At 41.1% G+C, this 17,137-nt stretch overlaps 1 long non-coding RNA gene across 1 annotated transcript; it reads right to left on the reverse strand.

Annotated features, from left to right (window-relative positions):
- Window positions 1-7,154: 7,154 nt before the first annotated feature.
- LOC140201801 (uncharacterized) lies at window positions 7,155-11,423 on the reverse strand. Its single transcript, XR_011886969.1, has 3 exons — window positions 11,312-11,423; window positions 11,150-11,224; window positions 7,155-7,182 (listed from the first exon to the last, which is right to left on the reverse strand). It is a non-coding gene; the product is annotated as an uncharacterized lncRNA (long non-coding RNA).
- Between the last annotated feature and the right edge of the window lie 5,714 nt (window positions 11,424-17,137).

Consider the following 17,137-nt stretch of genomic DNA (forward strand, 5'->3'; position numbering starts at 1 on the left):
CAGTCCCCAACACAACAGCCGCCATCCGCTTCAAACTTTAAACCAATGTCTGTCGCTTTATATCAACAGAGCACTGTCACTCATCTAACAAGTGAGAGGGCTTCTCCGCCCATGTCTCATACTCATCTTCCTTCTCCGGGTTCCAGAGAATATTTTTTAGCTTCCTGTGGGGGCCCTCTGCTTCTGCACTGGGTCACTTATTCGCCAGGGAAGTAAGGTGTCATGTCAACACAGAACTCTCACTCTTCACTGGGGGACGGAGATTAATTAAATTTTCAAAATCTGACCATTCTTTCCCCTTACTCCTCAGAAACGATAGAACCCTATCTCTGAAATCTCTGACCCCAGCTACGGGCAACTCAGCTTGTTACTCAACCCGCTCCGCTACCTGCTCCTCCTCTCTGAGAGTATGGGCAGGCAATGGCCCCGGCTCACCTGGGGCACCGATAGACGCTGCTGGTCCCACCGCCGTTACGTCAGCACTAGACTGAACTAAAACAAGGTCTGAGCCCGCCATTTTATCAAAACTTCGCGCTATAATTTCAAATTTGCTAACAGCTTCCAGCATACTCAGAAATCGAATGGTACGAATATGCAGCCCACTCAATACGCACTTGTTAATTACCGGTAACCCCACAAGGCGCAGCACCGCTCCACCGCAGCAACATCTCTACCAGCACAGATTTAAGCAGGGCAATCACACAGCATCCAACAGAGGGAATTCCGGACGTCTCCTCAGAATTCTGACCCGTAGGCACGGCCAGCTCCTGTTTGTCAAGGGGAAAACAGCCTCCGGCCCCTCCAAACTGTGAAATCACGGTTGTGTGGATGGTGTGTAATGTATCGCCCAGTTACTAACCCACAACGCAAATTATCCGACAGTACACCATATGCAATTATATGCTCGAGTTTTATGAATCTTAACCCGAATATCGGGTTAGTAATGAAAATAATAAAAGGGCCCATTTCAAGGAAAAGACAAAAGTGCACGTTGGAGCTCACTAATTTGTCAGTCTTCCACCATTGATCACCTCCGAGAGTCGCCGAACTTCAGGATCTCAGATCCTAGTCCACTCCGTCGGGTGGTCTACCAGCTCTCTCCTCTCGTGACTTCCCTCTTCATCTTTCCTCGACAAAAAACCGTTAAAAGTCTCCTTCCAGATTACACAAAGCAGAACAACAATCGCCTGAATGGCTAACATGCACACCAAAGTCCTGTTATCTCCAGCCATAACCTAAACATTGCTGATACAGAGAAACGAATACCTCTGCAGCGAACATTACAGAGAAGCGATTTTATTAGCCTAAGAAGTGAAACTTTACAGATAAGCCATTACATCAACAATGATCCTCAGAGTGCTTTAAAGAAAGATACAGTTGGTAGAGAAATTCACTTCATGTTGTTTTTGTTAAGAAACTCATCAATCCATGATCAGATTAATAACAGCATCATAGGTATATTAAGTGATATTCTGCTGAATAATTATCAATATAACGAGAAACTTGTTCAAGAGGACGATGTGTACAGCGATATGCAAATAATCCTTTTACATGTATTCAAGAAAGTTATTCCTTTATTAACATTATTGCTTACAGATATAGAACATTGAGAGAGGTCTGCTGGAGATCAACCACTAATAATGTTGATATTTATGCATATTTAGATTCAGAGACCGATAGATAGATAGATAGGCAGAGAGATGGATAGATAGATAGATAGATAGATTTAAAGATAGATGGATAGATAGATAGATAGATAGATTTATAGATAGATAGATAGAAAGAAAGAAAGAAAGAAAGAAAGAAAGAAAGAAAGAAAGAAAGAAAGAAAGAAAGAAGGAAGGAAAGAAAGAAAGAAAGGAAGAAAGAAAGAGAGAGAGAAAGAAAGAAAGACACGCATAGATAAATGCATAGCCAGATTGATAGAAAATGATGGAGAGAAGGAGAAGGGGAGAGATGGTTGACAGGTGGTGGAGAAGCAATGCTATTTTTAATACTGCCTTTTTCATGTGGGCACTGTTACTGATGAGTGTTCTTATTGAAAGGACATATAAAGCAGTGGCAAAATAAAAAAAAAATGCTTGAAATTGGCATCTGGTCAGGCAGAATTTAGTAAGAGGAAGAAAAATTTAAGTTGCACTTCTAATTTCTTTGTTCATGAAAGGCAATAGGCACATCCCTTGGAATTATAGACGACCGAGCTTAGTGGATGTGTGGTGAAAATGTTGGTAAGTAATTGTAGAGAGGTTTTACTTCCACACTTCAAATATTCCGTTCAGTCTGGTCACCCCATTGTAAGACCTGTGTGGAAACTTGTGATCGGATGCAGAGAAGATTTAGGGGATCATGCCTGGACAATGTAACATTACGTATGGAGATAAGCAGAGACGTTTCCCAGGATGCAAATGATGCTTTGATGCGGCATAATTTTAACGGCATTCGACTATGTATGTCAGAAGAAGAGGCAGGACTGTCAGAGCAAATTTTGTTGGTTAGAGTGGTTGGTGCACCAAACGCCGTGCAATGCCCAGCGAAGGCGTATATGCTTGGGGTACTTAAGATACAATATTTTATATAGTACATGGATGGTAAAAAAATCAAAAATACATCAGTTTCATCTTCGAGTCGATTAAAACCTCATCACACATCGTGAAACGAATGGATTGTACTCTCATGCATTGGTCGTTTTCTTTTTGGCGTGTGCCTCCGTGCGTGCAAGTCTGTGCGTGTGCGTCTCCGTGTCCGTGCGTGCGTCCGTGATGATGTCTTTTTCATGGCTTTTTACAAGGCGCTGAGCGAGAGAGAGACAGTGCGGCTCACCACCCCTCACACAGACATTTTCGAAGTATTTTCCCTTTTATTTTACGAGGTCACTCTACCCGGCACGGATGGAAAGCGTACTCGGGGGCGGACCCGACTAGCTTGAAACCCGTGAACCTCCGGTCCCGGATCCAGCGCCGATGTCGTTGCGCCACCAACCGGCCCTCTAACATATAGTTCAATATTTCATGCTCTATGTTCGCGTTTGTTTCATCGGTGACAAAACAGCTGACAGCGAAGGCTATTTGAAATAGTTAAGAAGCGTTGTCGATGATCGTGGAAAAAGAATGTTTCTGAACTGTGACGAAGTGGAGATTGTAATAGTGTCTCACTAACGTCCAGATATTTCCATGCTTCCAAATTCATAGTAATGTCGGAGAGTTCTAAACAGTTAACTATCAAAGAACTGGCTACTTTTCTGGTCATACGTCATTCCCTCTCTGACTCATAATTTCCTTCCCTATTACCTAGCCTCGCCTATCAGCTGCCAGCTTGTCCTCCTTTCCCATGCCCCCAATACTCTATTTTGGCTTCTGCTTGTTCCTTTGCAATCCTGAGGAAATGTCTCGATCAGAAAAGTTGTTTGGTTATTCACGTCCGCAAGCTTCCCCTGACGTGCTCTATTCCTCCAGCATTGTGTGTATATTCCTCAACATTTTCAGCATCCACAGTCTATGTGGTTTCCAAGTATCTACTTGTACATCTTTATTTATTTTATATATCAATATTCAATGGATTAAATTACATTAATCTGTTATAAAGGGGATTGTTAAGTGTAAACACACATCTGAATCCTGTGCCTCATTGCACCGTGGAATATTCTCAATCTCCACTAAGTGCCTGATAAATTTTCGACAACGGAGTCGCTGCCAGCCATCAGTGCACCGGCCAAAGAGGGAGTTGGGGATTAGCATTTTGATCCATGAATTTTGACATGAAAGGTTAAATCATTGTGATTAAACTCTAAACTGAATAGAGAAAAAATCAAAGATAGTAATCAAAGTAACTGGACGGTGAGTGTAACAGTTGTATATCGGCGCTGCGTGAATTAATTGCTATTTAATGGTTATTTCGAGCAATGTTTTGCATAAAAGAAAAATCAAAGTTGGGCGCCCGGGTGGGAATGCCTTGTCATTTATCGTTTTGGCATGGATAAACACCGGCAGCTCAATTGATGGGAAGGTGAATATAATTGCTAGATAGACGTGGCATGGATGCATTCAATTTTGACTGAAGGAGAAGACGGGGTGAAAAACCCCGAAGCTGGCCACTTTAGCATGCTGCAAGGTTTTGTCACCTTGACCGCTTGTTACATGAACCAAAAGTAAGTAATTCCATGTTGGCATATAGTGAGGAAAATGCCTCCTCTTACTGTGAATGGACATTTATGATAGAATCACCTGCATTCATGAACAGGATAATTCTTCATTCTAAATGTCATTCCGACTTGAAATCAACTGCCCACATAGAGGTTAAACTTTATTTAAATTTACTCGTAGTTAAGTACACTCCATTAGCAAAAGTGCGGCAAACAAAATCCTTAAAAATAATAATTCAGTATAAAGTACAATCCTGACCACTTCTTGCTAACCGGATCCGCACTATCGTCAGCAGAACGAATAATTCAATGATGATAATGATCCCAAGGGTTATGCAGACAGTACCCATAATAGAGGAGGTCCGGTTATCCAAACCTTTAAAAAAAAACATTCATGGATAAATTCAAAACAGGCACTGCAGATCTCATTGCTAACATATTTGCCGCTTAGTTTATTTTCTTTTACACCCAAATAGTGATTTTTTTTTTTATCAATAATCCTCCCATGCATTTATCAACAAGAACATCCCAGTCAAGTTTCCGATGTCAAGTGTAATTCTGTGAAACCTCAGCAGTGACTGTATCTCACGTGATATCACAGCAGCACAAACACGCCCGAAACAACTTTGTCTTTAGAATCGAGTTTGAAATGCACTTTTAGAATTGTAACGTTTGAGGAGGGGTTATGTGTTTTGATATAGGAATATTTCTAAGAAGAACACTCAAAAAAAAAAATCTAACACTTCTCTCGTTATTCTCTTCACTGTATGCACCTGCTCACAGTACAACAGTACTCGTTCCTATGAACGCCACCCATACAAAATACATAAAACAATAAAATTTTGCTTGCACGATGACTAGTATCAATGGCGTCCTGTATGGAACCAGAAGGTGCAAAATTATATTCATGCATAATTTGCGTTTGTGGGCCAGGTGCACACAAAAATTTTGGTTGTTATGAATTCAGAGGATTACGAAAGGAATGGAACAACATACGTAAATAATTTTTTCTCTGCACTAGCTCGCGCTGGATAAAAAAAAACAACTCGCAATATTACAAAATTTCGCGAAATTCCAAACATTATCGTGTTGCCAAAAGCGATACAACTTCAACAATAATTCCATTCATCTCGAAGGATGACTGCGGCAGGAAAGCAACGGCCCCCATCAAATACTTCAGCCATCCACGGCATGCTCTCTTGTGTGTATATACAAACGTTTGTATATGTATGTGTGTAGTTGCTTGTTACAAAAGTAAGTATTCGCTTATTTATTTATTTTTCTGTTTGTTTGAGTAGATTTTTCATTGAATCTTTTCGTTTTCATTTTTTAACTGTGGATGCGAGCGGTAATCAATATACGGTGAAATATATTAACATTGGTAAAATTAATGCATACTTCTGTTATTATATGTTCGATCACAGTGCTTTCTACGGGGTCAGTAAACTGTGCTAATGCCTTACTTTTGTACTTCTAAATATAGCAAGATTCTGCTATACAGTAAGAACATAGAGTACTCCAGGTCTATACTATCAGCGAGCTGCTCGCTGGTGGATAAACTGAAGAAACTATGCACCGTCCTCCTGCCTGAGTCGATGGAGAATTAGGTCTAACAGCGAGTGGCAGTCTTGGTTGCTCCTCTTGCAATCTCAGTGCTGTTCTGGACATTGTAATCTGGAATGCCGCAGAGCCGCAGATTTTAAATACGGGGGGCAGGAGCAGGATGCCAGCAGAAAATCAAGATCTGTGGCATTACAGGCTGTGCATCCTAACACTCTTGATAAAAGTGTTGAGCAGTTGAGAGTAAGTACATTTTATTGAACATGCAGGTCAATTCAATCGTAGTGTAATTGTCATTCAACCATATGTGAATACTCTTAAATAGCGCCAAACAAAACAACATTGCTCTGGGGTTAAGGTGCAAAACACAGTACCAACCGGCACACACAGCAAAAACTCAGACAGGATCGGAAGGACAAATAGGTACACAATCACTTAATAAATGTTTCCAAAACACGAGCTAACAATCTACATTCGACCACATAAGTGCTTCTCCCTCGCCGAGCGAACACGGGGATGGGATGACGTGGAGGGGACAGCAACACACACACCATATCACAATATAATTTAAATACAACCACGCAAAATATTTACGTATGAAGTCCAGACCATTCAGTATGTTGAAATATGTAGCCGAACACATTTGTATTCTGCTTAGCGATGGGACCCATCAGCTCCCATGCCTACTGATGTCCGAAGGCCACTGAGTGGTGAAGGAATCTGTACTTGGCCACAACAGAGGTTGTGTTCTGCCAAACGATCACTGAAAGGGCAGCACTGACTCCGTCCTATATGCACAAATGGTCATGCTACGAAGATGTTTGTATGGAGTTGGAGATCTTTCGTTAAAGTGCTGCTTAACATACTTGGCGAGAAAATTAGGATCCTAGCTAATCTGTAAACTTTCACTGTATTCCTACTAAATAGGAAATTCCAATAACCAAATGTCGGTAACGCAGCCGTGCTTTCAGATCTGACTGTCAAAACAACGTTAATAGTAAATACCTGAATATTTGCGGCCAGTGGAAAGCAATCCGGAACCTGTGGACATATTGCAAACAATTTTCAGTAAACTGTTTTTTTTTTTTTTTTAATTTGATCTCAAGATCTCCCTCGTTACGAATTTAATGAATGAGTTGAAGAGACGGTTGAATGTAACCAAAAGAGCATACCTGAACATATAACAATTACATCTTCGTTGTGATTGCAGTCGTGTTGACCGAGTGGTGAGGAGGAACAAAGGGACAAAAGCGATTCACTTCCCCTGCATTTCACTTCATCCAGCCAGATGACACCGGCTCCCTGGGTGATATTAGATGTATCTGCAGCCCAAAGTGGATGTCCACAGCCCAGCTGTCTGCAGACCACCTGGGAGTCAGGCAGATTCCAGGAGTCATCGCACACTGTGCCCCAGCTGTTATTGAAGAACAACTCCAGCCGTCCGGTGCAGTTGTCAGTGCCGGCAAAAAGACGCAATGGGAGGTCTACGTATAGTACAATAACATATTATGTAATAACCCCTGCTTGAGAATTGATGTACTTCATGGAAAAAAATACAACTAACTGTGGAACGCAAGAAAAGAAACTGCTGCCCATTTTGTTTAAGTCGAAAACGATGCCAAAATAAACTCTTTCTCTTCTGCCTGAAAGGGACCATATTTGTCCATCCTCTACAGTTTATTTTCCCCCAATCCGAACACCATTTAACCACTGCCCTAAACGTCTATCATTATACCTGATAACACGTTCCAAGCGACTGTCTTTCTCCTTTCACACAAACAGAGAAAATATAAACATGCCCTTGATAACACCAGATTGGGAGGTAGATTTTGGAAAGGTGCAAAAATAGCAGGGTTGTTATTTTGTGTGGCTTTAACTTCCCTAATATTGATTGGCATCTGAATAGTTCCAATGATTTAGAGGGGGCAGGATTTGTTATGTGTGTCCAGGACGGATTCCTGTCACAACATGTCGACAGGCCGACGAGGGGGAATGCCATACTAGATCTAGAATTAGGTAACGAATCGGGTCAGGTCACAGATCTCTCAGTGGGTGAGCATATGGGGGACAGTGACCACCGCTACCTGGCCTTTAGTATTATGATGGAAAAGGATAGAATCAGAGAGGAAAGGAAAAGTTTTAACTGAGGAAGTGCAAATTATGAGGCTATTAGGCTAGAACTTGCGGGTGTGAATTGAGATAATGGTTTTGCAGGGAAATGTACGATGGACATATGGTCGATGTTTAGCGATCTCTTGCAGAATGTTAGGGATAAATTTGTCCCGGTGAGGAAGATAACGAATGGTAGGGTGAAGGAACCATGGATGACTAGTGAGGTGGAAAATCTAGTCAGCTGGAGGAAGGCAGCATACATGAGGTTTAGGAACCAAGGATAAGATGGGTCTATTGAGGAATATAGGGTAGCAAGATAGGAGCTGGAAAAGAGGCTGAGGAGAGCAAGGAGGGGGCATGAGATGACCTTGGCGAGTAGGGTAAAGGAAAAACCCAAGGCGTTCTTAAATTATGTGAAGCACAAAAGGATGACAGGAGTGAAGATACGGCCGATTAGAGATAAAGGTGGGAAGATGTGCCTGGAGGCTGTGGAAGTGAGCGAGATCCTCAATGAATACTTATCTTCGGTATTCACCAGTGAGAAGGAACTTGATGACGGTGAAGACAATATGAGTGAGGTTGATGTTCTGGAGCATGTTGATATTAAGGGAGAGAAGGAGTTGGAGTTGTTAAAATACATTAGGACCGATCAGTCCCCGAGGCCTGACGGAATATTACACAGGCTACTCCATGATGCGAGGGAAGCGATTGCTGAGACACTGGCTAGGACCGTTATGTCCTCGTTGTCCACGGGAATGGTACCGGGGGATTGGAGGGAGGAGAATGTTGTCCGTTTGTTTTAAAAATGGTAGTACGGATAGCCTGGGTAATGATAGACCAGAGAACCTTACATCTGTAGTGGGAAAGTTGTTGGAAAAGATTCTTAGAGAGAGGATCTATTGACATTTAGAGAATCATGGTCTGGTCAAGGACAGTCAGCATGGGTTTGTGAAGTGTCTAACAAGCCTAACAGATTTCTTTGAGGAGGTGACCAGGCATATAGATGAGGGTAGTGCAGTGGATGTGATGTACATGGATTTTAGTAAGGCATTTCACAAGGTTGCACATGGTAGGCTTAATCAGAAAGTCAGAAGGCATGGGATCCAGGGAAGTTTGGCCAGGTGAATACAGAATTGGCTCGCCTGCAGAAAGCAGAGGGTCATGGTATAGGGAGTACTTTCGGATCGGAGGATTGTAACCAGTGGTGTCCCACAATGATCGGTTCTGGGACCTCTACCTTTCGTAATTTTTATTTATGACCTGGATATGGGGGTAGATGGAAGTTTGATGGATCGATGGTTAGGAAGTTTGCAGACGACACAAAGGTTGACAGCGTTGTAGATAGTGCAGAGGATTGTCAAAGATTGTAGAGAGACATTGATAGGATGCAGAAGTGGGCTGAGAAGTGGCAGATGGAGTTCAACCCGGAGAAGTGTGAGGTGGTACACTTTGGAAGGACAATCTCTAAGGCAGAGTACGAATTAAATGGCAGGATACTTGGTAGTGTGGAGGAGTAGAGGTATCTGGGGGGTACATGTCCTCAGATCCCTGAAAGTTGCTTCACAGTTAGATAAAGTATGTTAAGAAAGCTTATGGGGTGTTAGCTTTCAGAAGTCGAGGGATAGAGTTTAAGAGTCGCGATGTAATGATGCAGCTGTATAAAACTCTGGTTAGGCGACACTTTGAGTACTGTGTCCAGTTCTGATCGCCTCACTATAGGAAGGATGTGAAAGCACTGGAAAGGGTAGAGAGGAGATTTACCAGGATGCTGTCTGGTATAGAGACTAAGCACTATGATTAGAGATTTAGGGAGCTCGGGCTTTACTCTGGAGAAAAGGAGAACGAGAGGAGATATTATAGAGGTATACAACATATTAAGAGGAATAGATAGACTGGACAGCCAACGCCTCTTCCCCAGGGCACGCACTGCTCAATACAACAGGACATGCCTTTAAGGTAGCGGGTGGGAAGTTGAAGGGGGACATTAAAGGAAGGTGTTTTATTCAGAGAGTGGTTGGTGCGTGAGATGCACTGACTGAGTCAGTCGCGGAGGCAGATACACGAGTGAAATTTAAGTGGTTACGACAGTTATCTGGAGGAATTTAAGGTGGGGTGTTATATGGGAGGTAAGGTTGAAGGGTCGGCACAGCATTGTGGGCCCAAGGGCCTGTTCTGTGCTGTAATATTCTATGTTTATGTCTATAATCTTTTATTCTTTCCGCTCTCATCCGTAAAATTAGTATCGTATATGATATTCCGTTCTTGACTATTAATCCGACTCTGCATCCTACCTATCCGGCTCATAATGCCGTACATTGCATTCAGAACTCACTCAAACTCATAGAACATAACACAAGCTTTTCTAACACCTCCATCAAGCTTGTACGTCCTCACCCAGCATAATTCTGAATAATATTTTTCTCTAGGCTCCATATACTTCTGAAAACGTGACGACCAGAATTGTAAATTATGTGAAACTATTGTTTTATTCGACCGAAACATGTTTGTATTGTCATTGTTGTTATTGCTATTATTATTATTATCATCATCATCATCATCATCATCATTATCATCATCCGCAGTGCCCTTGACTAACGAACACAAGCGTGCCATGCATTTTCACATCAATACATTATTAATGAAGAAATATCCGATCATTTGAGAAAGACTAATGCTATTCTCACTGTCACACATGTTCTTATCCTCAGTAAATACCAACGAAAAATACTCGTTTTGCACATCATGTAGTTCTTCCGACACCAAGCTCAAATATCATTCTTGACCCTTAAGATGCCGTATGCTCCTCTTAGTTTTCCACGTGTTTCTTTTTATTTCAATGTAAGTACAAAATGCTTTGGATTTTTTTTAATTTCTCCTATTAATAATCCCATGTCAGATTTATTTCCTCTCCTTAGGCACCTTCCTGATGTCTTTGTATTCATTTTTTCCCCCAAGCCAAGAATCTTTATCTTTATTCAAGATTCCCATACTTTACATTCCTATCCTACCTCTTGACGGGACGTACAGTTTCAGACCTCTAATCACTTGCTCTTCAGACTACTCCCATATATCAAGTGCAGTCTCTTACGATTACAGTTAGATTAACTTATTCCTGTTAACTTCGTGGATCGTCTGTCTTACAATGGAAGGTAAACACCTGCTATATCGCTTTGGCAGAATCCATAAGAATCGCGATAAAAACACGACTCATGATCGTGCTGTCATAATTCATTAGTGGGCAAATGCAGCAAAATATAATCTTTACTGCAGCTCTAACGGCAACATTAATACAAGTGTTCCTAATCTATCAGAGAAGCTTCAATTTATCATGTTAGTTACCTGTTATCGAGTCAAAGGGCCAATCATTTATTTGTTTGCAGGGCTTTTCACTGATTCGTTCGGGCATGTTGGCTTCTGTTGACAAATTAATTATTCGGCAGAGTCATGCATGACGTTTAAAATACAAATAGACGAATTAGAAAAACAAAAGTCCATATTTACCTTGGCACACAACAGCTAAATCATCGGTATGGTCACATTTGTGTTTTCCCCACGGTTGCAGTGCACACTGCCAAAGGGTCGACTCGTGCGATGAACATTCGATGCCATCCAACCATATGGGTCCATCTCCCTTTCCATATTGATATGAGCCAGGATAAATATATTTTAATGGCCCACATTTCATTTGTTTACAGATCACTTCTGCTGACTTGGCATCGGGGTTGCTGGAACACACTGTTCCCCAGGTCCCATTGTACCAGATTTCCACTCTCCCTTCACATGGATTTTTACCGTTCACTAGGCGAATTTGTTTGTACTCTGATTAAGACACATATGGAACAAAGGTCATCAACGCATTTCCTTACAAGCAAGCAAGCAAAATGTTTCTTTTCGGGAAACGAAATGTCGGCTATACTTAGATTAACTAAAGAAAAGCAATTACCGTTGGAAGCAGTCGGTAGTGAACAGTAGATGAGTAAGAATGCACAGGCACGGCAAAGCAAAAGGATATATTCCACTGAATTTCTAAAAGTAGGGGCGCTGGTGATGGGAAACTGTCATGGTATAGAGAAATGTCTGAGACTGGAATTTTCTTCGGGTTCAGAAAATGGAAGGATAAGTAATTGAATACGGGGCTTGGTGGGGTGGATGATGTGGACCAAGGAACTATTGTTTTTCTCCGTTACGTTACTATATTTTACATTACATATCATTGTGACAAACATTAAGACGTTCATCGTTAGAAAAGTAGTAAGGTGGAATATAGAAGGACTGCTTCAAGAGTTAAGACTGAAAGTCAGAGATGTCAACTTTCGGTAAGTGAATCTTCGAACAAGTTATGAAGAAATAAGGGGTTGCTATCTTGGTATTTAAAATTGGAGTTTGTAAACATCGCAGAAAAAATCGAAGGGTGTCGGTTTCATTCCGTGAAATCAATATGTTTGAACGTGAGGCAAGTATTGGTCTGCAATGTACTAAGGTTTTTTGATGGGTATGAAGTGGAATGTGTTTCTCTGTTTATTGACACTTAAAATAAAGTTTACTAATGTGAGCCAGTTACTGTGCAATCCAAGCCCGAGTTTTGTGGGAAATGCATCTCGAAACACGGTCGACATGCAAATCCAGATAATCGGTTGGAGAGCCATGGACTGGAATATATATGGAAAGAACATGTTATTCCTGAGTAAGTGGACGGTAATATAAATTATACAGATCATTTGGGGTCAATGGCCTCCTTGGCTGTTGAAAATATTTTATTAAATCTCTGCCTCCATTGATTGTTGCAGATTTTTTTTAAAAAAAGTATCCTTACCGGAACACGTGACTGTCACATCTTCTTTATGACTGCAGTCATGTTGGCCAACCGGTACTGAGGGACAGTCCCAGAGATATGACTCATTACCTGAACATTTCAATTCGTCCAGCCAAATTGGGGCTGTACATTCTCTGTTGTACTCAGGAGTTTTATCCTCCAAAGCAAACCCACAAGCTAGTTGCCTGCAGACTACATTAGCGTCATCTATATTCCAAGAATCATCACAAACAGTGCCCCAAGACCCGCTGTAATAAATCTCAAGTCGTCCCGCACAGTTATCTTCACTTCCGGACAGTCGTATTTGCAAGTGCCCTGTGCAGCAAAAACAGTGGAAGTTAATCACACCACACAGACCGGAGGCATTACACAGTTGTCGTTTCTAAGGTCGCCTCTAGAAATGGAAAAAAAAATTGAAATGGTGCCACCGAAAGTATGAGTTTGTTGTTTATTACATAAAACCAAAAAAACGGAATGAACAGAGCGCGTCTCGAATCCTTTGTTTTTCTCGTCATCAATTTCTGATGCATATTAGCATCTGGAGCACGTTTGAAAGCAAATGTTGGCAGCCCATCTGCATGACTTTCATAGATAAATGTACGTCAAGTCCCATTCATGGTAGGATGGGCCGATATCATTCTACTTTGGCCATGATATTGTAACCAGGAACGTACATGGTTCACATTGTCAAAAAATGCGTGGTCAGCTCTGAAGGACCTGCATAGGTTTGAATGGGTTGTGGTCGCCTCCATATAGAGTGTCCTATTGCTATTAAATGCTGGATCACTCCATTATTATCGAGACTAAACGGCAGGACCAAATGGTGAGGCAGAGAACGTGACATTTATATGGCTCGTGGCCCAAATTCCGCCTATAGGCATTTTATATGTTTCAAGAGAAATCTAAAATTAGTGACACCCAGAGCAGGTGATCCCAACTCAGCTGCTATTGCTCATTGGAATCAGGTTCCAAAGACCTCCTCAGCGGTTAGCTGAAAAGAAATTGAACCATCTGTGTTCGTCACATTGTTAACCAACTTGTTGTGTGACCTCAAAATGCTCGCTGAAACTAATTTTCTTGCAGTTTACTAACTCTAGCCATATTTCGACTTGCTCTAAAAGACTCCGACATGGATTTGCCTGACAGAGATTTTAACAGCTGCATGGCACTTTTTTAAAAAATCAACAGTTGTATGACTTTGAGAATATTTTATTCCAGAATCATCTACTCTCATGCTCCCTCTCCATGACTGCTCCCTTGCTCAATTAGATGTTCGATTTCCTCTGAACACTTGGATGTTCTATTCGCATTTGTTTACCACCACATAATAAGAGCTGCCCGGAAGCTAGGGACAGGTTAAGTTATTTGAAAGTGCCTACGTTGCACTTTTAGACATTTTCAATTAATGGATATCTTTTTTGCGATACTGTAGATTGAATAGAATCGGAACACAATGTTTTTCCTCTTCATTCAGTTTTCCAATCGATTCCCACGTTTTGCTGGTTAGCAGATTAATTGCGTTCTCAAATGTCCCACTGATATCGTAATAAGTTGTAGAATCTGCGGGGCAAAGCTTCATAACCATTGGGGATGAAGGTTTAGAACAATACATAAATCGTACAAAAACGGTTTGGATTGTCAGTGCCCACTTGGTGAAATAAAAATGACTGGATGCTTATTTGCTCGTCTCTGTGACACTGAAATACTCATTTTAATATTAATGGCCACGCCAATGTACTAATTCCCATTTCACCTTTTTAACAATGTTTACCTGCACACAGAACACCAACTCCTGTGGTGTCAGAGGAATACCGGTTAAACATGGACTTTCTGCAGTCTCGGAGGTGCGACTCTCTTCCTTCGCATTGAACATCAATTACCGTCACAGGCTGTTCACTGTCTCTAATCCTTGAGGTGTTGTAGGCGTACGTAGCTTTGCCGCAACGTATTTGTTGACAGACAACATTTGCATCATTGATGTTCCAAAATTTATCCTGTACTCTGCTCCAGGTGCCTTTCGCATAAATCTCCACTCGTCCGTCGCAACGGCTTCCCCCATCGGTCAATCTCACCGACCAGACTTCATCTATAACATGGAAAGCGATGGGTAAAGCAGTTAATATGAAGCCAAAGTATTGATGCATGTACGTCAAAATTCGTCACAATGGTTTAATGTGCTAATTTCCCGTATGTTACATCGGAGACAGCAAATTAGCAAACTTCATCACAATACTACAGTTATACGAGGAAGTTGGACTGTATGCGTGAAGTGGATAGCTAAATTTCATTTCCAAACTATTTAACATACCAATTAATACTGAATTTAGTCCTCATTCTGACACCTGAGGAGTGTCGTTCTATTCGCGCAAGCGGGTTCGTTCGGAAGTTTATCTTTATTTTCTGACATGAAAGTAAATACAAAAATACCAGGAGGAATTTACTGTGACGAAGAAAATATTTGCCACGTCGCCCGCCGCAGGAAAAGAAAAAAAAAATGGGATTACATAGCAATTGGAAAATCTGCCCTTGCACATCCAATTTAAAGTGAGGCCTTTAATTTCAAATTGCCTTTCATCATCTATTCCATATATTCTCTAACAGGATTCATCTGTGGCAAATAGATATCTCTAACTATTTGGATTTTACTTCATGCCGCGGAAAATTCTATGATGAAAGAGCCATTTGTTTCAATCCAATATTCTTTGCGACTCACCAGAACAGATTAGACTGGCGTCATTCCCATGTGAGCAGCTAATATGACCCAAGGCGGAGACTGGACAATCAGCGAGTCTAGTCTCACGTCCTAAGCAACGGTAGTTATCGTTCCATACGGGCCCATTTCCTTTGCCAAAGTAGGCACTTCTGGGAGCTGAATTTACTGTACCACATTTCAGCTGTTCACATATCACAGCAGCATCTTCCAGGCCGAAGTACTCATCACAAAGTGTCCCCCACTGGTCTCCGTGCTGGATCTCCACACGGCCTGAGCATCTGTTCTTCCCACCAACCAGTCTTGGCCCGTGCTTCCCTGTTTTAGAAGTAATTTAAGATAGTTATCTATTATCAGTAAAAAACGGAGCAACCAATAAACCGGATAAATAGTTTGATTTTTTTCCCCACCTTCAACACGACTAGACCTCCTTTCAAGCGCATTTCTGCAGTAAAGTTCTGCTAATAGTATAATGTGCTCGTCGAGTCGGGATCATCGGGTTTCATTATATTACCTTTAAGTGCGATGATAATCTGCTGAGATCCAAATTGGAATCTGGTGTTTTTGGAGGTTATAACAAAATAACCTCCCAAATAGCGACCTCCAAAAACAAAATAACAACGGTTGCTTGATCTAGTTTGCCGAGTACACTTGACATAACCGATTGTTTCTATTTTCAATCCCAGCAATACTTATGTTCTACCGTATTGCAGTAGAAAACCTCATATCAATATCATATACCATCAGAGATATTGTGGCCCACTAATTTCTTGGCAGTTTTGTTAATTAAATTCATTTGACACTCTACACGTACTTCGTGCAATGACAAAGACGAGAAGTGCTAACTTTAATTATTTTCTTCGCAGCTAAAGGTGAATACACTGTTCTCACGTATGATTTTTCTGATGCTCTGCAAGACTGACTGCCAGTCTGAGAGTGAACCATGCGTATATTGCCCTTTGTATTACCCTGTTAGCAATCTGTTACCTCCATGCCTGTCGACTATTTTCGGTTGTCTTAATTCTAAGATAACAGCAAGCTCTTCTGAGCGTCTGAACCAAAATATGTCGAATATCCTTACCAAGCCATTCTAGTCCCTCCCATCCCGACATTCTACTGTGATAACAAATTCGCAATGTTGTTAGTTTGGTTTATCAAGGGTGACATCGTTTTGAACAATCGGAAGTGATTTTGTTCATTAAGTTATTAACATTACATATGGTTATAGATACTTGTTCATCAATTAATCAATGTGCGTTGATTCTCCGATGTTTTTAGAAACCTTGCTTTTGTCTTTCTGAAGATTTATCTACAAAATTCTTATTCAAATTTCGAGCTTCATCATTGACAATGTCCAGAAAAGTTTAGTAAGGTACATCCCTTTGCCAGGCTAATATGTTCATTTTTTTCTTACCTCCGCTTTCTGGAACATAGCTGTTTAAATTCCTCATGACAACTGTTTCTTCTATCAACTTTGAAAGTTCCCATCCAATTATACTCTTTTATAATTTACATTAACCGTGTTTCTAAGTAACAAACGCAAAATGCCCTTCCACTCATTTTATTTAATTTCTGCTAGCAGACTATTCAGTTGCTAGCTTTCTAACAGCCTTTTTGTTGTCACACTCAATTATTGAAACTACCTTATCTCTCTTCATTTTTCCTCTCCTTCCGATATGTCGAACGATATGGCGTATTCAGCTTCCAGCACAGGATGTTATGCGGCAGTATTTTTCATTGAGAACGAGAAAATATCCAACTACGTTAATAACTGCCTTTAATATCATTTTTAATATACTTCAAT

Source organism: Mobula birostris, chromosome 8 (assembly GCF_030028105.1).
Source record: "Mobula birostris isolate sMobBir1 chromosome 8, sMobBir1.hap1, whole genome shotgun sequence".
Classification (NCBI taxonomy): Eukaryota; Metazoa; Chordata; class Chondrichthyes; order Myliobatiformes; family Myliobatidae; genus Mobula; species Mobula birostris.